This window comes from Bombus terrestris, chromosome 10 (assembly GCF_910591885.1).
Source record: "Bombus terrestris chromosome 10, iyBomTerr1.2, whole genome shotgun sequence".
Lineage (NCBI taxonomy): Eukaryota > Metazoa > Arthropoda > Insecta > Hymenoptera > Apidae > Bombus > Bombus terrestris.
Window position 1 is genome coordinate 3708563 of NC_063278.1, and position 21768 is coordinate 3730330.

At 41.7% G+C, this 21768-nt stretch overlaps 1 protein-coding gene across 2 annotated transcripts in view; it reads right to left on the reverse strand.

The window, feature by feature from the left end:
* LOC100644771 (protein sister of odd and bowel) overlaps nucleotides 1–21768 on the reverse strand; it is a 91706-nt gene that overhangs the window by 6179 nt on the left and 63759 nt on the right. The window contains exon 1 of one of the 2 annotated variants that reach the window (XM_048409482.1): nucleotides 85–452. The exons of the other annotated variant lie outside the window; for it this stretch is intronic. The gene's annotated coding sequence lies outside the window, so the exon portion shown is untranslated. Of the gene's footprint in view, nucleotides 1–84; nucleotides 453–21768 lie in introns of those variants that run through there. 2 annotated transcript variants of the gene reach the window in all.

Sequence of the window (21768 nt, forward strand, 5' to 3'; positions counted from 1 at the left end):
GCCAGTGAAATAGGATCGGCACCAACGCGGGCATTAGGCCGAAGAGCTAGTGTTCTTTCGCATGTTCTAGGCGTGGGAACGCACCGTGGCCGTGTATAAATTCACCGTAGCGAAGCTAGCCGGCACAACGATCAACCGTACACTCTTGGAGACAGTGGGATAGAAACAGAGAGCACGATCGACGCAGATCGACTCCCTTGAATCTCTGAACGAAGGAGAAACCGTGCCTTAGACAGAGACGGAATAAGGATGGAGAAACTAGAAGATAGACAGGCATACACTGTGAAACAGAGAAGGGAGAACGTAAAGACCGGGGACGTTGCGCATGAATATTGTGTGTATAGCGAGATTCTAATAACCGGGTCTATCACCGTTCTATTTTCCTCTAATCGCGTGATACTTTATTCTCCTCTTCCTAAAGGAGTATGAGATCGATCGTTATTATCGGACCACGGATTTTTATGCATCAAACGAGCATTGGCTTGGCAACTAAGTGGTTGCGGATTTTGTCAATACCATCTAATGACAAAATCCGCAATCACTTAGTTGCCAACCCAGTAGTTGGTACAGCAACTTCAACGGAGACTCGTTTTATCTATTGGAAATTCCAAATTCGATATTTTCCACGAAAATGATATCGGTGAATATTTTATGTTACAAACCATCGATTACACGCGATATTTCTTTCATTGTTCGTAACCGCAGTCGGAAGGAGTATTCATAGGACTAGATATTCATGACCCAATCGCTAGGATCAGCCTGTATAGGCGCTGCGCCGGTGGTACGAGGCATGAGCGGCATAGGCTTGCGCAACTTCTTTTCCGCGAGCTATCCTACAGCAACGCACCGTACCAAATTAATGCGGCAACAGTGCAGACGCGAGTCGCGCGGCTAAATGCCAGCCACGGCGTATAACAATTGATCGAGGGCCGCTCGCCACCCGGATGTCCGAGGACGGAACGGTCGATCCGCGTTGCGAAACCGAGGCCTGCAATCGCGATACATCATCCGCGTTCACGGAGAAGCGATCGCGCCGCAGCTTTGTAGATCCTAGTGCATCTTGGCGATCTTTATCGACTCTGGAGCCCGTTAATAAAGAGCAATTTTTAGGCAAATCGGAGATCAACCGATATATCGTCACGAAGATTTTCAGTATTCGCGCTTTACCTTCCGAAGGTTTTGCAAATTCTTAAACGTCTACGATTTCTATCGCTGCTGCCGTTTACGATAAAAATTCGAATATTCCTTGAAAATAACGAAGCATTCTTCGAGTTTCGTTCCCAACGAAACAAAAATATAATTTACACGAGAGATGGAGATACAAATTTCTACAATCAGAATCGCTTATCTGTATGTCTCCTCGTCCAAAGCGTAACTAATTATGCATCTATTGGAAATTTGATTTGCCTTAAAGGAGACAATTTATATATAAAAAACGCATAACAAAAAAGAAGAAACAAAGAAAAAGAATGGAAGAAAGGAGAAAAGATGATGGAACAAATCGAATGAAATTGTTCGCTTCATCGATTCGCTTTTATCCTGTCGTCACTGCTGCTATCGCCACGACGAATTTTATCCCGTTACCGCAGATGGCGAAAGTGGATCTTTATCTATGATCACGTACGTGAGTACATGCTTACGCCGCGGCAGAACATTGGGGGTTGGTAACGATCGATCGATTCCGAAGTAGATCGATAGCCGGATATCGCTAAGAGCATTACACTTTCTCCGTCGGTCCAAGGGTCTCCGTTATTTTCGGTACGACGCACGGTCCTACAGAAAATGAACTTGCCGAATCGCTGCTATCATTAATCCTCGCGAGTATCTAACGAACGATCTGCCTTGTCGAAATTGCCAACGCTCTTTTTCGGAACGTGATGTCATTTTTGCTCCACGCGAGTATATCATGCACGAAACACGATGTATCATTTTGATTAATGCTCTACAACGTTCTGCTTTGCGTAACGATAACTTAGGCGAGAGATAAATAATCTCAGGCAAAGTTTTCGGGAAGGAAAACGCGGACTTGTTCCATTTTCGATGTACGTAGAAAGGGACGAATCGAGGAGTTGAAAGACCATCGAGTTGGCAACTAAGCGATTGCGGATTTTGTCATTACCATCTAATGAGAACTTTTTTTTTTTTATGTTATTTTGTCGAATTACGTACGATCCAGAGATAAACACCGCGATATTTCACAAATTTGTTATTACCATCTAATGACAAAATCCGCTATCGCTTATTTGCCAACCCAATAAATTCGATATCACGTTGGCCGATAAAAGCGTTTGAACGTTTGTCGTAGAAAAGTTCACGACATACAGGGCGATTTACGCAACTGTAACAAACATGACCATGCGCGTTACGAAGTTATTATGTCATACTTCCAACGAAGTATTTTACGATTATTCGTTGCCTGATGTACGTACGAGTCTGGTAATCGATAGAAAATTCTAATCAGACGTATGTTACAAGGTTCTTCAACGCATTTCTCGACTTCCTATATACGGGACTTTATTATTAGCGATTTTGCGAGATTGCATCGCGGATAAAAAGCGCGTCTAGCGAAATACCAGCGAATAAGCACATCCTTGTCCATCACTCAGCTGTATTTTTGTCTATAGAAAATGATTATTCTTGGAAATGTATTTTCATCCCCTTCGAGCTATTCGAAATATTCCTCGTCGCGATGTTTACAAAATATCGAGCTTCTTATTAGGTTGTCCGAAAACTTTCTTTCGCAAACGTGTTATTTACAACAGTGCACAATATCGCGGTGTTTACCTCAACGGAACAAAATGGATCGTACGTAACTCGACAAAATAGTATAAAAGAAAAAACGTTGTCTATTATTTCCTCATAAAACGAAAGAAACTTTTCGGACAACCCAATACATAAATCTTAATAATTACATCTCTGGTTTCCAATAAAACCTGGTTGACTTATCAGCTATTTTTAACAAACTTGTCTCACTGGACCTGACATTTTTGTCTTTTTCGAATTGAATATTTTCTTCGTATTTTATCAAAGTTCTTCCATTTAATCGTAAGATGAAAATAGAATCAAAAGGTCGATGAAAGTGTACTTGTCGTGTGAAACATCGGGGCTGTAACAAACGCGATTCGACAATTTGGATTGTGACACAGATTCGTGCTTCCTTTCGTTGCTAATACCTCGTAGGCTATCGTAATCGAAATCGTATTTACAATTACACATCGAATGTATCACAAGTTCAGCACAATGCGTACTATGGTCGTATTGCCGGTGATCTATCACAGGCAACAGTATATAATCGTCAAGTGTCTCCGCTTCATTAATTCGAGCCAGAGGAATGTCAGCGTAATGATCATCATATTGCACGATCAAACTCTCACTGTCTTTCATGCGCTTATTATCACCGTGCATTTATTACTCAACGTGTTTTGTATTTCATCTAGTACGCGGTGGCATCAATCTTGCTTTACTACAACGTAATTAAAATTCCACCGCTACACGGATGAAGCAACCACGGTGATTGAAAACGCAGTAATAACCAAAAACGAAAAAGGAAGAATGAAAAAGAGGAAGGAAAAAAAAAAAGAAGAAGAAGAAGAAAAGAAGATACAACCACGTTAACCCGTTACGCTGATTTTATTGTATTCGTGCATGGAATCGGAGAAAAAGGAATCGCACGCCGTTAGATTAGTGTACCGATAATTTGTATACATCGGACGATGGCATTTAGTAAAGATATTTATGGCGCGATACATTCCTCATGAGATACGGAATAGTTTCGTGGAATGAATCAAGATTACGACAGGAAGTACCTGTAATGGTCGTAAGTGTGAACAGATCGGAGCGATTAGGCGTACGGTAGCGGACAAAAGAAAGTTTTAAGTTGCAGCGGCTAATTTACCTGTCTATATGCGCATATTGGTAACTTGTGCATCAGATAAATTTATCATCGTGTTGTGATACGAAAGACAAAAGTCCGACGATCGAATAAGATGCAAAAGTAAAGGGAATCTTTAAATAAAAGTGATACATATATATATTTATAGAGATGGAAATATTCGTAGAGAAAAATGAAAGGTTCGGTAAACCAAATCGGATCACGAGCTATTTCTACATTGTTAACTATCGTCTAATTACTTATTCCATTTCAACGATTTGCTCGCAAAACTCGAAAGGAGAAAAAGCAAAGTACGGCAAACCGAGAAACAGGAAGTGGCGTTTGCGATCGATCGGCAAGAAAAGCGAAAACAGGTGTCGCTGCGTGTACAAAAAGGCCGCGAATTCGCGGAACCGGCGATGCTTATGGCTTCTCGTTATTCGATTTCGTCGTCCGTTTCTCCGTCCGAGATTTTTTGCATCGTGAAATCGTTGCGAGACCACGCCGAGAGATTCACGATTCGATCATGCCCGACTCGCCTCGGGCCGATCGTACCGAACGATCGTTGCTGAAACTTTAGGGTCGTTCCACCTCCGCTTTCCTATCGTCGCCCACGGAACTAGATCGCATTGCGCAAAACGACGCCTGGAAAAACCAGTCTTCCACGTTGTGTTCATTGCGAGCGTCCCGTGACTTTGCGTTTATCTGCATTCCTCCGTACTTTATATCTTTTCGTACGGACGTTTGAATAAATTTCGTGTCTTCGACGAGCACTTGTAGGTAGGCGCGTGCATACTTCTGGAAAGCGCAGAACTGCGTATACAAAGGACGCGGTAAATTACAGAAATATAGCGAACAGAAAGGTTGCTGGATGCTGCAATTAGAAAATGTCTAAACTCAATTTATCAAAGTAGGCTCGGTGATCGACGTTTACACGCTCGTAGTATGACAAGAACGGCTTATAAAACGTTGGCTATTCAACTTGCAACGAGGCAATCGTGCGATTGTTTCGCGTGGAAAATATCAATGAATATCATTCGTCGATCGTAGTAGGGTTCATAGCGTAGAAAAGTTTGCTCGTTCGCAGCGCTGCGACGCAAAAAGCAAAAGAATAATTCAAACTATCCTTGACATTTAGCTGAGTTACCGAGTTACCGGCAGGCCAATCTTCCGTTTGCCTGTTGCCGCAATAAGCAACGCTCGTTCGTGAAAGATCGCTGGTATTACATTTTTGTTCGCCTCGAGCCCCTGCAATTTAACCACCCTTACGCGATTTTCGTGATACCAACTACGGAAATAAGTTCTTTCCTTTTTACATCGTGCGAATACGTAGAATCGCGAGATATTCGAATCGGAACTATCGCGTACAACGAACGCGTTTGTTCGAACTTATCGAAAAACTTATCGAGGTTCTATCGATCTCAGCGAAGTTATAAATACAGACGTAAAAATATCGTGGAATTTTCTAATCGATCGACGGAACGGTTTTCGCGGATCGTAATTGCAATCCGATCATGAGTCAGCTTAACCTTAAATCGCTTCGCTCTCGAACAACTTTAGCGGATCTGCTTTTCCTATTCAAGCTGGTTAACGGTATCGTCGGTTGGCCGGCGACCTCTCGAGTTGAGAAATTTTTACGCTCCTATGAGATCATCTGGATGTTCACGAACTTTCCTCACGCGCGTCGTTATACGTCTGCTTTCTCGCTACTTGTATCAAAATCCTCGAATCCTGATCGATTCGTACGCGTACTCTTGCGAATTCGTTTACCACCGTGTCACACACTCGTTCGCGAGTAACTTTATTTCAAGATTGTCAAACTTCCGTGAATCTTCGCGGTACGTTTTCTTGCACGCTACTCTCGTTTACGCACACCGATCAGGCTTATCCCATTTACTATTTAATTTTCCATGAATATATATAATCGTAACATGGCAACGAAACGTAATACCAACAGTGGTATACGCGCTTCGTGCTACGTCAAACAATCTCGCAACGTGTTCGAACGTGTAACATCAGCATCGTCTGCGAGAAGAAACGCATGGAAAGATAATCGGTTGGAAACGTACGGGCAAAAATATCTTCGCACGATCTCGCGGCACGTCATCCGTCGAAACGAGATCGAGGTGAAACGGGCCCGAAAGAAACGGCCGGTCGAAAATTGAGTCGACCTGTCGAGGCACGCGTAAAGTGTCGAAAAAAGGAGGAGCGGACGAGGATGACGGGCGAGTAATGGGGTCAGACTGACCGAGGATTTCGTGTATCCAGCCGGATATCGAGCTCGCGAGCTCGCCAATTATCCGAGTACGTTTTCGACAGGGGCTGGCCGCTACGTGAAGAGATAATTCAACGGGCCAAGTATCCGGCCACCGTCGATTTCATTTCCGTCGAAAACATCACGGAAACCACGGCAGCCACAACGATCACAACCGGATCACACCGTTGAAATTAGCAGGTTTCGGCGTTCCAGGGCGACGTGATCTCAATTTCGCGATCGATCCGGATACGTTTACGAGAAATGACGGTTGTAGGACTCGTTTTCGAAATTATTGCGACTTCTGCCAAAGGATTAAGCGCTTGTTTATGGGATTTTTGGTGCGCCACGGCCGCGTTAGGTGTTCGTTGGCCGTACGGTTTACGACGCGATCGTAAGACCAAGTTATACGAGCGAGTTTTAAGATGATGATTTCTGCGTACGTTAATGTGTCGGTTCGGTGTTCAAGTTGCCGCGAATTTTTCTCCACCTGTTTAAGGGCTGTGTATTCGTGGAAGTGATCTTGAGAAATGGTAACCGAGAGGCGAATATTTGTAAAAACGTAAGATGGGATAATGAGAGTGTGGGATGGCCATCTGGCTGAAATAAACAAGGAATCGTACGAAACGCATAACATAATTTATTATACGATGCAAGGTAATTTACTTATATTAACATATTCTGCGAGGTGTCGGTAATTCATCACGGTTGTCAGAAACGATATCTATAACACGCGAGACAGATCAAATTTCGCGATACCGTATTAAATTAAAATAAAAGCGTGGAAAATATATGGTAAATTGTAAACTTGTTTTCGCAATTTTAACATCGCGGTATAATTTTTCGGCCCGATTTTAATCTTCCATCGAACATCTTTCATTTTCTCGCAGCAATTCTCGGATGTATTAAAAATTTCTGCTATCGGTATATCGCCGCCTTCGTCATCGATATGGTCTTATACAGGTATACTTTGTAACGAGATAATTGCGTTCAAACTGATATCGAATTATTTAACGCAATTCGTTTAATATCCAATTAAATTTCTCCGGATATAAATTTACAATATAATAATGCTATTACGTGCATATATCGTACACACTGAAACGTTATTAGGTTACCTTCTTATCTTACGTTACGTTCGTTATTGTTTTAATGTAATTTGTCGACCTAGTTTGAAAATTTTGTTTCGGTGTATACGTTCGAAAGAAAAAGCGCGATATCCAGGCACAATTGGAGTGTGTAACCAGTTTATAAAAGAAAGAGTCACTCGTGTCATGTTCACAGACGGTGAAATGGCCTTGAGCTAGCAATCCACTTTAGACAAAGAATAATAGCGTACATGGTTGACCTATAGTATAAGTCAAGGAAATCTCTCGCGATATTCCGCGAGGCCACTTTTTGTACGAACGAACTTGTTCATTGATATTGAAACGAATTTCCAATATATTTTCTCTATCGGCTATGGAAATCGATAGTCTCTTTCCAATAGGTTTATCCTCTCTGAAAACGTCCGCGTAATCGCGAATATTCCGCCGTTACAATAAGTGCAAAAGGCTTTCGATCGACGATAAATTGGAACTGTGCTCGAGGATTCACGAAAACAAGTCGTTTCGATAAGCTAGCATATTCACACGCGTGATATTACAAAAAGAGATTAACAAGTTTATTTGGGAACAAGTCGAGCCAGTTTAATCAAGAACCACTATATAATTGACACCTGAAGAGAAGTTATTAAAAGCGTACTTATTTACGAAATCATTACCTTATCCGAGATCTTTGGGTTCCTTAATGCTCAATATTTTGTCGTTTAAGTAGATGGTATGAAAGTAAAATAAATAAAAGGGAAAAGAATCATGACCGGCCGTAATGAACACGCTGCATTAAATACGCATTAATGGACAAAAGAAAGTCTAAGAGGTGAAAACAGTACAGAAAATAGCGTAACTTTACTAAACGAATTTATACTTGATAAGATCATTAAATAGATATTATATTCCAGAATAGAGACAACCTGTTCGGAATTTCGAGTGGCCGTCCGTTTATGGCACGGACAGACACATTCTCTTCTTTGGGAAATTCCGAGTTACCTGTCCTCCCCGGGCTGTAAACCTAAGTACTTGTAGCGGCACATGAGTTAGAGGACAATTCAAATCATGCTGTTGTTTTACCTCAGGACATTGGCACAGCCTTGACGCATGGAACGTAATGATAAAAAAACTCCGGGCAAAACAACGTCGCCGCTACATGCAATCGTCGAATGAAGACGAATTCAATTTTTCCGACTCTCCCCCGACCAGTATAAATAAACGACAGTATCTACAGTATATACCGAGTATCTACGAATTAGCGATCAGTATCTACGAGATTGTCCGAGTTATTATCCGGATTATGGTTATCGAGTTATCTACGAGAGACCATACGCTATCGTTGCGAATACATTGAACGAGCGTCTTTCGACAGTATTTATACTTATATTTATTTAATTTATTCCAAATATATTTGACGGCTTGCAACAGCAATCTCTCGCTCTTGTTATTCTATATCATCGATCCTTAACCAACCATCTACAGATTCAGAGGTCAGGGAAAACTCCGGTCGAGAAGGCACGACGGACGGACGAGATCCAACGTCTGGGGAAGAGAATCAGCAACATACTAAGACAGTTCATCATCAGATACAGTACCGTGCGGGTGAAATACTTCACTCTCAACAAGATCTTACCACCGTCGTGTTACACCACCAAATGCAGTGCTAGATTACTTTAACACTCGATCTATTAAACCTCCTCCGCCTTGGGCGTTAATTCATTCGAGGTATCGACCGGATTATCGACCTTAATTTTAGGTTTAAAATCGTTCGCCATTCTAACTTTCGTATGAGAAAGCAACGATCTCTCGTATCCTATTTATTATTCTACTGGTAACAGTCTTTTAAAAATAGCTGATGAATAGTCGGAAATTTAAAAGAAAGGAAGATCATTTTGACATTCTTAAAATATTCAAGATGACAGCAAAGATATATATATATACAATCCTGAAATTAAATAAAAAAGAAAAAACAATTTGAGTAATATTAATCTACATATTAAATCTACAACTTTTTCCTCTATAAAAAAGCAAAAATATGGCCGATATTTTTTCTCTATAATTTTCGACTAGAATAATATAAAAAAAAGATCTATTTCGTCCCACGATATCGAGCTAAAAACATTCTTCAGCTGTGAAGGAATCGCCGAATATGACCACACGATATTAATCTTATGATATTAATCTTATTACAACGAGACGCAATTCTGACGCGAGAACGAACATACGAGCATGAACGAGCCTTTTACAAAATAGCCGAACATTCATCTCGATCTTGCGTCTCGATCGTCGAAGCCCGATCCGATCATTGTTTCCCTCGAAGTCGATCGTGTCTCGATTTTTTCTTCTCTTCTATTTTTCTTCTTTTTTTTCAAACGATTCTCGCATAAGACCTAAGATTAGACACACTAATTGTGTTCCACGACCGTCCTATTATCTCTCGCCTTGAAGTATTATTACACAAGATCTATTTCTCACCTTCTGGCAACGATACGATCAGCGAAACAGCCAGTTGATTTTATCCAGTCCCGCGAAAGAAGCACAGAAGGTACGTTCGCTGAATATGGTTTATTGCTGATAGTTCATGCGGAACCCACTTTCTTAACCTTCGTACCTTTCCAATCCATTATAACCGCACGATGAATAGCATTATTGATTGAATTGAATCTTTCAATTATTACGCCGCTCGCAGATACGCGCGATTCGATCGAGGATTCGCCGCTGGAGAACGCGATACTCGAGTTCGATGACCATCGCTTACATCTCTTACGGTTTATCGAGTACGTTCCTGCAGTATTTCGAAGATGGTGTTCATCGGATGCTAGAAAAAACCACGTATGTTCGACATTTTAACACTTTGACTGCCACGTTGGTCGTATACGACCGGCTACGGTTTCTCCTGTGACGCCGTGGTGGTCATCGATGACCGGAGCGCTTGAACGTCTTACAATTGTAAAAATTGAATGAAAATTGACAGTTGGGGTATTTTGAATATAACCGATAAACAGAAGATACTTTAAAATAAAAAGTGCCCCATTGAACGATTAAACATTTTTATTAGAACATCAATAAAAAAAAAAAAAAAAATGGGAACAAATCTTGCATCTAACGGTGCACTGTGTTTGCGTCCATATCTTTGAGGGGTAATCTACGGATATTATTATAAACACAGCTTAGAAAATAATCGTACATGCTGCTTTATAATCGTATAATTCAAGTTAGAAGTGTGAACACACCTTACTATTATATAGAGAACGAGCAAACACCGTTTACTAATATCTTCACACGTTTCAACAATATATTCCGCACGTTTTGCTTACAAAGAAACAACGAACGCGAATGGTTTGTTGAAATAAACGAAGCCTCGTTACAATACGTCGCTATCGACTGTTACCAAGACGCCACGGTGGTCCACCCGTGGCCACCAATAAGATAAAAGGTGCATTGGGGAAGAATGTTGTCTTACATCGTCAATTTATTATTATTTCGCCATTGTATACTTTGAATAATAAAAATATTATCCCGTGGCGTCCTGAGCGAAACGTGTGATTTCGGCGTGGCAGTCAAAGTGTTTTTTTAACGAACCATGGAAACCGTCGATTTGTTTCTAAGTCGTATATGGATCATCATGATGAGAGTTTATTTGCTAGCTTGTAGTTCACGTACTGGTTATCAGACCGCGCGTGTTTATGCAGATTCGTGTGTTCGCGATTAGACCGCAAATTTGCATTTTTATGGACGCGGCCAAAGAAATAGGAATGGAACAGGCAGAGATTCGTTTCGCCTGTTAAAGATTATAACGAGTGGTTTGCTTTGAATATTTTTTAGGATCTCGTATATAGCGCGCATCCTGTCCATTTTTGCATCTCTAAATCTCATGTAAATGTATCAGGTCGTCCGAAAAGTTTCTTTCGTTTTGGAAGGAAATAATTGGAAATAATTAGAAGGATCCATCAAATCCATAAAAAATCCTGCAAAAAGAAAGACGCTTTTCGGAGAATTTGATATAAAAATCTCTAGTTCAGATATATAGAACTGTGAAGACGTTCGCAAAGTTTGGTGCACGGTAAACCACTGATCGTCAGTTAAAGATTGAGACAATTAATCGGAAACGTCAGGTCACAGAAGCGGATGACCGTTTGATAAAAATTGTCTTTAAAGTAAATCAAGCGAATTTCTCCGCTAGCAAACGCAGGAGAGTCGTGGCAGATATAAAAAATGAAACAAGGTGTCGAGTTCGATACGAGACTTGGCAGTTCTTTCCAACGACGTGGAGTATCATAGTATCTAGCCATGAGAAGTACACGAGGCTCTTTCCTCGGTGTTTCCACATGCAGCTGATGCAGTCGTTAAAACTTTCCTTTCAACGCGTTCCGCCGTGAGTTATAACGCCGACGAATAATGCGTTCTTGAAGAAGACTTTCAAGGTGCCTCGTGTTTCTTCGCAAATTAAGAGATACGCTTAATATCCTTGCAACGAGCCAGGTGATGAACAGCTGGCTTCATGGTATTCTGAATATCGCGCTACGAAACATCGCTATTGCGCTTTAAACGCTTCTCTTTGACTCACGATCACCGTGTATCGTACAAAAATATTCGTGTTAATTTCTCCTGCAGCTAATTATACAAAATAATTATGCGAAACAAATTCATCTCGCAGTTCCACCTGTTCCTAGCGAATTGCCAGATCGCGGAACGCAAACAAGCGTCCGAATATTAGCGCAACGTGAAGATAAGAAATATTTTTCTTCGCGATCTACACCGCGATGAAACGTTTATCGTTAGAAAGGAATTACGTTTAATTATTCTACGCGATAAACAATTGCTTTTCTCGTAGCATAAGCAAACGCGATAATTAAACCATCCTTTTTTATACGAACAAGCGAATATAACGTAACTGTAGGCGGATAAAAAAGATCAGTTCAACACCCGGTTTAAACGGTGGCATCGATTTGAAAAACAGCGTGGCCAGCATGACCTGATAATTGTTGCATCGCTAGAGAGTAGATAATTTCTCTCGCTCGGCAAAGCATAGCCGTGACAAACGTGCCGATCGCGACAAAACGCTTTAAAGGATATAGAGCGTTCCGCGAGCCGCGCATTCTTTCCATGATCTTTCTAACGGTCGTTTAGAAACGCGGCTCGCTCGCAAAAATCCTTTTACACGCGTCGGTTGTCTGTCGCCGCCGGCTCTCTCGTTGGGTCTTCTAATTGCAAGCAGCCCCAAGGAACCGATTTTTTGTCCTTTCTCCGTTGCTACGCTTCTCTTTCCCCGGTTTCCACGAGAGACCACGACTACCTCGAAGTTCGTTGCACAGTTCTTGTTGCTTTCTTGCCGATGGCTAAAGCTACTTACCGTTACATTTTCGTCCGCTTCGGATTCTTTTATTAGACTCGTTTGCTTCGGACGGCTCTCGGTTCTAAGCCTGAGTCACCCTGTATTGTGTTTTATCACAATTCATGAGAAACGGGTTAGACTTTCTTATTAAACTCTAACGAGTAATAAAAGTGAAAAACGATTACTTGTTCCTGTTGGTCGTTCTCGCAGCGCACGATATCATCCGATCTCGATCTAATGTCGAAGCTCGGTGAATCCGGCCGATGATTCTAACTCGTTTCGCGATGTCGTTCCGATCGCGTGTCACGTGTCGCGGTTAAGAGTAATCGCAGTAGGATCACGGAGGGGATTGCGTCTTCTCTCGTCGAGTTTGCACAGAAATTAATACACGAGCCGAGCGTGATCGTGGAAAGTTGCTTTACGAGAGTGAATGTTTGAGTTTGAAGGACGACGATACTCGGCGAATACTAAAGGTGAGAGGAAGAAAAGTACAAGTTGGCGAACAGATGACCGTGTAATATGCATATTATGTAAAGTTGAAAGAAACGGCACATTTGTTTGGAACATCTTGAACAGAATATTCTGCTACTACATCGATATCGTCCGACGTTTTCCACTGTCCGTTTCTATCGTCCTTCTTTTTCTTTTCTATAAAAACAATAATACCCAATTACGGGATTATATAATACAAATAATCGCTTTATTAGTTCCTTACGACGTACCGATCATCTGCAACTTGGACAGACGGCAGGTGTAATGCCAGTGACGTGCATGACGTATTAAATGTCTGACGATGTAAATGTTTGCACTTGAGAGCACGCTGCAGCGTAAAATGCCAAAACGTTTACTTTTCTCTCGACACGGAACAGGTTGAATACCATAGGAGGAAGCGTGTCCGCAAAAACGTCAAACAGTCCGTAAACGCGGCACGAGCTCACGAGCTCTAATTTATCGCTACAAGGTAGCGTTATGTCGCACGTTCCAAACGCGTTGCCTCCAGCGCAGGTCAAAGGACTTCGGAACAAGGTGAAATCGAAGTCGCCGGTGAAACATACACGGAACGCCTTTCTCATCCTTTCAGCGTGCTGTACACGCTTGTACCGTCGGAACACGCTTATTCTCCTCGGAACTCGTCTGCTTTCAGAAGCTTGCGTATACGGCCGAGCATTCAGTCTCGCTGCAGGCGGATTACATCGTTTTCGATTTTGTTTCCGGTTTCTTTAAACAATCCGCTGACTTTTTCCCAGAAATATTAACAAGTTCGTGTTAATGGCTTTCATATCTCGGCTTTTCGCTTTTATACACGAAGCGAAGGCTTCCTGTGGATTTTTGCAATCAGTTCCGAGGGTGCAAAACGCCAAGGGTTGACGTTAAGATTGTCGCAGGATCTTTCATTTTTCATAGACATTTTACGAATCTGGAATAATTCGTCGAAAAATTTTCCTGTCGTTCGGATAAGTTTGTCGATGCGGATAAATCGATGCGAATGTGTCGAAAGTTTGTTTTCTCTTTATGTTGGAGAAACATGAAAATCGATCATAACGATATCTTCATTGCGAAAATCGTGACAAGAGAACGAGCTGAATCGATTCGCGTTTATTTCGTTCGTGCTTTCTTATTCGCCATTGTTGAAGTGGTCACCACTTCTAGGAAAACTCCACATCTGGTCTTTTTAGCTTTCTCAAACGCTGAAGCCATCGACAGCATATGGACAAAAGAATAGCAGGGAGGCAGACCATAAACAGTAGACAGGCGACGTTGGCTTCGGGATTTTCAGTTATAAGGTAACACTGCTAGCGTGTGGATCTGGACCAACTCATATTGTATTCCTGTATTTCACTATTAAATCAAATATATATTTTGTACCTTATGCTTTATCCACGCGTTTTTCTCTCTTTATATACTGAATAACCTCAACAGCCATAATAACGCGTTCGCAGGTCTGCGACTTTAACTCGATTCGTCGTGATTCCTCAAATATCGTCGTTGGCTGCTCTGCTCCTTGCATTTTTCCGCTAGATTTTTAGTTCTTTTTCTTCTCGAGAAATGTTTGTTCCGCGGTTTTTCTATATCGTCGATGGTCGATTCGGTAGTCCATGGTAAAAAGTTTGAACGGTCATGGTCGAATTGTTTATCAAGGTCATCGTCATCGTCATCGCCCAGCATTCGAAGCGGTGGTTTTGTGAAAATTTCGTATCACGTGTTTTTAACCTGCTTTCGATCGTATTATACTTTTTGCCATTCTAATCGCGAATTACCACTTTGCGACTACAAAAACATTGTTCGAGCGTGGCTGTCCTTTTACCTTGACTGTTTCCTACGAAGTTCTTCTTACTTTGAAGTACTAAAAGCTTGGAATTATTTTATCAAGCGTGCGATCGCACGAGTACCTGTCTCGAGAAAGAAACTCGAGTATCGCGTAACCCCTCTCATGAAAAATCATCGTCAAGTCGTGTACGTACTTTCTACCGATCGTAAATAATACACACACCGCCATTTAAGGATTAATCGAACGCAGTCGCGTGTTTTTACCAACCGAATCGATTTCCGCTAACACACAGACTGCCGTACTATCCACACGGAATTCCACGGATTCCCAAGAATCTCTTGATCCTTCCTGAAGGTCCTTTTGTAGAGCGATACCCGGATGATGTTCCTCGAAGTCGATTAAACAGCAACTTCAACTTTCTACTCGCTCGAGGGACAAAAGCTACGCAGCACCGTATCATTTCGGTTTCCTTTATCTCAAGCGATCATCGAGATCGCGTGAATTACCTTACCTTATAGATCGTTCGTCTATATCGTCCGTCTTGTTTCGCCACTTTTTCAGCTCATCTCTGTTTGTCGCCTCTCTGTTTCTTTCTCATCTTGGCCGACGTTTAAGGATTTTATCGCTTCATTCGCATCGTGCGATTTTCCGCGACAAAAAAAAAAAAGGACAACACGGTGTACGACACGGTGGAAATAAATCGTCTGCCACCGTACGAAAGTGTCACACGCTCAGAAGCAGTAACAGGGTAGACAAAACATCCTGCACGTCACAGACATCGAAACACTAACCAGGTAGTAACGGAATAGGCGAGTCTGACATAAACCCGACGATAACCGCTCCACAGGGACCAAAACCTCGGTATGAGAATCCTCGGAAATCAGCACTCAACACCTTTTTTATCGTAACACTCTGAACCGTCGCTCTGTTGGATTCGTACAATAAATTTGAATTATTTGTGAAAGGTTGAAACTACGACGCGGGGAGATCACCGATGATCTGTCAATTTCGTGATTTTTTGAGTCTGCAACGTGACAAAAGCGAAGTTGTTCCAGGTAGAGTCTTGTTTGACAACGAGAGTTCACGCTCGTCATCCATATGCAGATGCGCTAGTTACAATAAATGGTAACTAGAAGATGGTTCTAGATATAATCGATAGGTTTAAGATATTCTTTTGTTTTTATCCCTAGAACGGTGTGATAGATTTATCCAAAGAATAAAGGAATAGCTAGATAATGATCCTTCTGAATACAGAAATAACAAGTCTCGTGCCAACATTAACAAAAATTTCGAAGCTTGTTCGACACGTACGATAAATATTCCTATAAATTGTCTACATTCTGGCAATTTAATTTTATGTATAAAGTTTCCCGTGAATCATTGCCGATATTAAAAATAGCCTGTTTACGAGATTCGGGATAGATCTCGATCGTAGGAAAAAGATTACGTAATCAATCACGTTTTCTTTCTCTACGGACGAACAAAATTTCAATTGCAGGTACTTAAGAACCAGAAATTTGAATAACAATGCCAAGCTATTCCCTTCTTCTTTCTTCCTTCTCGAACCTCGAAACCTCAAACCTTAAAAAAGAAGCCATCGTATATCCACGCATACATCGTCATCTTTTCATTTATTCCGACGTTCAAAATAACCTTTGTCCGAGCGTTCTCCGTTTTGACACACTTCCTTCCACGATAATTCTCGCGATAAACAAAAACGTTGCAATTTTTTTTCTCCCTTCCTCGGTTTTCTCTCATCGCGAGACGCCTTTCGGAATCGTTCGCCGTCTCTGCCTCTCTGTGGCCATTATTTTCTCGTAACTGTCGTTCAAGGTATTCCGATTGCATGAAAAAAAAAAAAGAAAAAAAGAAAAGAAAAAAGAACTCTCACGGCATATTCCGAACGATCCTGACGGATCTGACTTTGAAATCGCGACGGCGTGTCAATGTCAACGGTGTCTAGCTGCTGGCAGTCAGTGTCAGTGACGCAACGATGCCTGCAAAGGCCAGCCTGTTAATTACGCGTAAACCTTCCCCGGGAATAGCAGTCGATTGTTGATAAACAACGGATGCACGATACATTGTATGAGATTTCTCTTTTCCGCGATTCCTTCCAATCCGTACAGATGATTGCGAGGATGCGTTTCTTGCTGATGCAACCGCGACCGCGTGTAGTCTAATATTCGTATTGTTGAAGAGTTAGCGGCGTTAGTTAATTTTCAAGCCAGGTTTGTCGCAGTCCCGTGGTCTCCTTGCTATTTTTACTTTTTCATTTCGTTTTACATTTTTGTCGCTCTTTTGGTATTGTTTTCGTTCATATCGAGGAGAGCTCGTAATTTGTAAGATCAACGAAGGACTCGAATTGCAGTTGTGTATCCTATAGCGATCTTTTAGACATAGCATCGTTCTTTAAACATAACATTATTTTTTCTTTTTTTTTTTACGATTTTTCGTTACTTATGATAACAACTGTTGGAAATAATCAATAAGAAATAAGTATACTTCAGCAAGAAGATTATAATCGTGATTACGGGACACGGACAAGGCGAAACTTGCGCGTCGAGGAAATCATATTTGAATAATTTAATTGGAAACCATTACAATCCACATTCTTGCTTTTATGGTTTTGTCGCTTTGCTATGTTCTCGTATGCAAACGAGATGAAAATGAATAAAGAAACGGCGATAGAACACGTTGCATAGAACAAAGTGGTAATAATAAAAAAAAAAAGAGAATGACAAATAGAAAGAATAGTGAAAGGAAGAAAGACGAAGGTCATGTTGCAATGACAAATAAAAAGCGAGAGTCACGGCTGGCATGATTTGCACTTAAACACTACGTGACCCTGAATGGCCAAAATCCTTCATCCGTGGTGCAACTAACTTAATTATTATTCTCTGACTGAAGAAATATCTATAAGTAATGGATAGTTGTAGGATATATAAATAGCCTGCTATATAGCGTAATAGCACGGCCACTGCTTCCCATTATTCAAACACAAAAACAATTCATAAAGCAATTGTGTTACGTTTTCCTCCTACACCTTTCGAAATCCTGCATTCTATATATTACTTGCGCGCGAAACGTTTTATTTTATTGCCGCGAATAAAACGCACATCCGAGCTCGTAATAGCGGGTGACCACTGTTACGATCGCGTAAAACGTTTTATCGATAGCTATTCCGACTGTGACACACGAGAGGAAAAAATTAAACGACAGGCTGAATAGTTTAATTGACCAAAGCGATCGTTTTACGAGTGAAAGATACGCACTCGAGATTTCTTCGACTGGCTTGCAACAACGAATCATAATACGTATTTATATATCAAATATGTATGTCATATGTGTGCTGTATACAAATGTGTGTGTACAATTAAGATACAGATGTACATGTCGTGTACGATTAAAAAAATACGCGCACACACACAGACACACACATATATATGTATATATTAAGCGTAGCAACGCTAACAACTTCATCCTACTGACCTCTGCGGAAACATAAAACCTGACATTTCGTTAACATCAAAAACCTTCTTAATTATAATTAAGTACGACCAACTAAAAATCCATCGTCCCATATAGCGTATGAATTTACTCGATAATAAATATTTAACACAGACCGTCGAATAAAAAGCATCGGTAAATATCAATTTGACTTAAACTCTTCGAACCCGATTTCCTTTCAAATCGTTCGCAAAAAAAAGACCAGTTATTTCAACGATTAAACAACCGAGCCAATTAATCCCCCATTACTAACATGTGTGACGGCATTTCAATCTGAAACTCCGATCAGAATCTACCTACTTACTTCTTGCGAGATCTGGCAAAAACCGATCGAACGCGTATATTTTCGTACGGTCGAACCGGATGTGCCTGTTCGGCACGTCGTGAAAAGGAGCAAAAGAAGGCTATTGGCCCGGTAAACGGGGCAAACAAAATTTGGATCGATCACGGTCGCCTTGGCCGACATGGATCAAAACCGTGGCACGTAGAAAGAAATTGATGTTTCCCTGTCCAAGACGTTTAACACGGAGTGGTCCGTAACTTATGACGCGAACAGGGTCAAGGAAATTCCGTGGCTCGCTGGAGTAACGAGAAAATCGAGAATCGCAGAATTGAAACGCTAAATTTGTTTCTTCTTCTTTGCAGTTTGTTCCGCGCGTGAAAATAAATCCAGAATGTAGGATAGTTTCGTTCCGTGCGAAGTCTCGTTATTCAGGAAATCGAGTTTGACAATTTCTTCTTCTCGGCTGTTTGAAGATTTTAGCGTTTCCCTGGAGCAAGCAGCTCGAGTTACCGTGCTACGACCGTATCTCGATTCCTTCACCTCACGGACATAATTTCAGTCGCCGAGCCCGCAGTAATTACTAATTGCAGACGACTCTTTCGACCTCGACTCGCCTTTTTCTTCTCTTCTTCCTTCTTCTTCGCAACGTCAGCGAGCTCTCCCCGCCGAGAGTTCTATTTTCCTGTAGCGGTCGATTGTTCGTCGACTGTCATTGTGTTTAAGAAGCGGCTTTTTCTCTTCCGCGACGATAGGTATCGTCTTTTTAAAGGACGTTTCCGCCCTCGCGTTCTCGTCGTGCAACCATCTTCCGCCGCCAAGCTCTGGCTCGCTTAACTCCCTCCGAGTACACAGCGTTTTAAGGCAAAACTTCCGTTGTATCTTTACGAACGTAACTACAGAGACGCGGTCGAAATAGAAATTCCTTTCATTCGCTTGGATTTTTTCTTTTTATATATTCTTGCAATCTTCTATATATCGTTGTGTACGTTTTATGGATTCCTGGAACTTGAAATGATCGAAAGAAAAGAAAAAAAAAAAAAAAAAAAGAAATGTTAGCGCGTCTCTAGCATCTATCTGATGTCTAAGTTTGCAGCTCTGGCAGTGCACGAGACCAAAGAGAAAATAAGAAAAAAAGCGGCGGACGAGCGCGTCGGGAGAAAGACGTAACGCTGTCAGGAGCACGGCGCGCTCGTGGAATAGCTTTCTCTGTCGCTGCACGTGTGTAATTAAAGGAACTCCGGCCCCCTCAATTAAAAAAATGATAAAACTGGCGGCAATTAAGTCGCAGACCCCTTAACCTACTTGCCACTTAACAATTGGACACGCGGCCAAGGAGGGTGAAGCGGCTTTAAACTCGTGTCCAGACAAAATATCAATCCAGCTCTCGCGAGCGGAATTACTCGCCTCGTCTCGTTTTTCAGTTAAGAGAGAAGCGGCCGAGTCTCGCTCTTACTTACACGAGAAGTTGGATCGCTTGGATCTTCTGACCTGGCCTTCGGAAAAAACAATTTAATTGCGGCCCCGTTGGAACGCTCTTTTTTTTTTCCTTATTCAGCTGCTTAAGTGTTTCTTGCTTTTTACGTTAAAACTTCTTAAGTAAGTGGGGTAGATGAGTTACCACGTCGTTTGATTTAATAAATGGCTATACAGGGTGTCTGATTTAAATTCAACGTCGAAAATATTTCGTTAGACAGAGGTAATCGCTCGTAGATGGTCGCAAAAGGTCGAAGGTGTAAAATTAAGCCGCGCGTGTATTCAGAATTACGTTGGGTCCGAGCGTTATGTTCTTTCTCTCGCTGTCTGACAGTTCGTTATTTGACAACCGATCGTAATCGATGACGAAGAAAATGCCAGGCAAAGGCAAGGAACCCGTTTTACTTTGACGTACGAGAAATAGAAATCTTTCTTTTTCCGTATACGAAAGCTGCAAATTTCCATCCTCCGACATTTCCCAACGATTATTCTGCGAATAATCATTTTGTATTACGAACGTTCCGGCTTTCTATACTCACCGAGTATGTACGATAAACGTTTCGATAAAACGTAGCGCCATGGTGAATTTAAAAGCGAGAAGGTTATTCATATTACATCTTTATCGATCGGAGAATCGCACCGAGCGTTTTTTCTTCTTCGTCCTATAAATAACAAACGGAACGTCGATGTCGACAGAAGACGAACGAAAATGGATAATTGGTGGAGCCACGGTAGTCTTCGCAGCAGGATCGAGGTAATTGAATTTAAATGGGACGATTCGGCTGATTCAAGGTGCTCGTAAAGCGGCCCATCGATCGGGGACCACAGTCGCAAGAAAAATCTGCCGTACGATCCGCGGATGAAGAAAAAGGCGACGAACTGGCTCGTTATTAACAGCTAATAATATGGTTTATCGTTTAAACAGGCTGAAACGTGGCATCCTCGTGTCACGTAGTTTCAAGGAAACAGCTGAACAAATGTCGAATTATTGGCACGTATACGTAACCGTAATCGTAAAATCGACGCCGCTTCCGCGTAATCTGAAAATCACTAAACTGGTTGCTAGCTTAATATAGTTGTTTGCCAGTTTTCTGGTCATCAATCTCAATGTGCGTCTGCACGACGAGAGAAATTTCTAAAAACACAAAAATATTCTCCTAATCCACGGCAATTTGCGCTTACGTAATCGAAAATTGGCAAGCGGCCTACGCGCAAAAAACCAAGTCCTGGCCTCTGATTTCTTAACCTCTGCAGCTACGTAAAGCCTAACATTCACGACGCTGTATTAGCTGTCCGATCGTTTGCAACTCCATTACGATGAAACAACGATTTTCGCTGTTATTACTTGCTCGGCTATTACTCGAAACACGAAAAGAAACGGTTGATATTTCGGACGGACGATGTTGCCAATTTTTCGTTCGATACTCGAGCATCGGTCGATCGCAAAGATCGTAATGGGAAGATGCGTTAATACGATCGTAATAGAGCAGCGAGATAAAAGCGTTTCGCGAGACAGGATCGTTGGAAGGAAACGGATGCTCGGCCCAATTTCTACAGCGCACGCACATACGCGCGCTGGAACACTTCGCGATCGCCACGCTACACTTACGAATTCGGCGTCATTGTATGCGCCAAAAGGAAGGAAAAAACGAGGCTCCGACTTGTTACGATAGGCACGCGGGATGCGA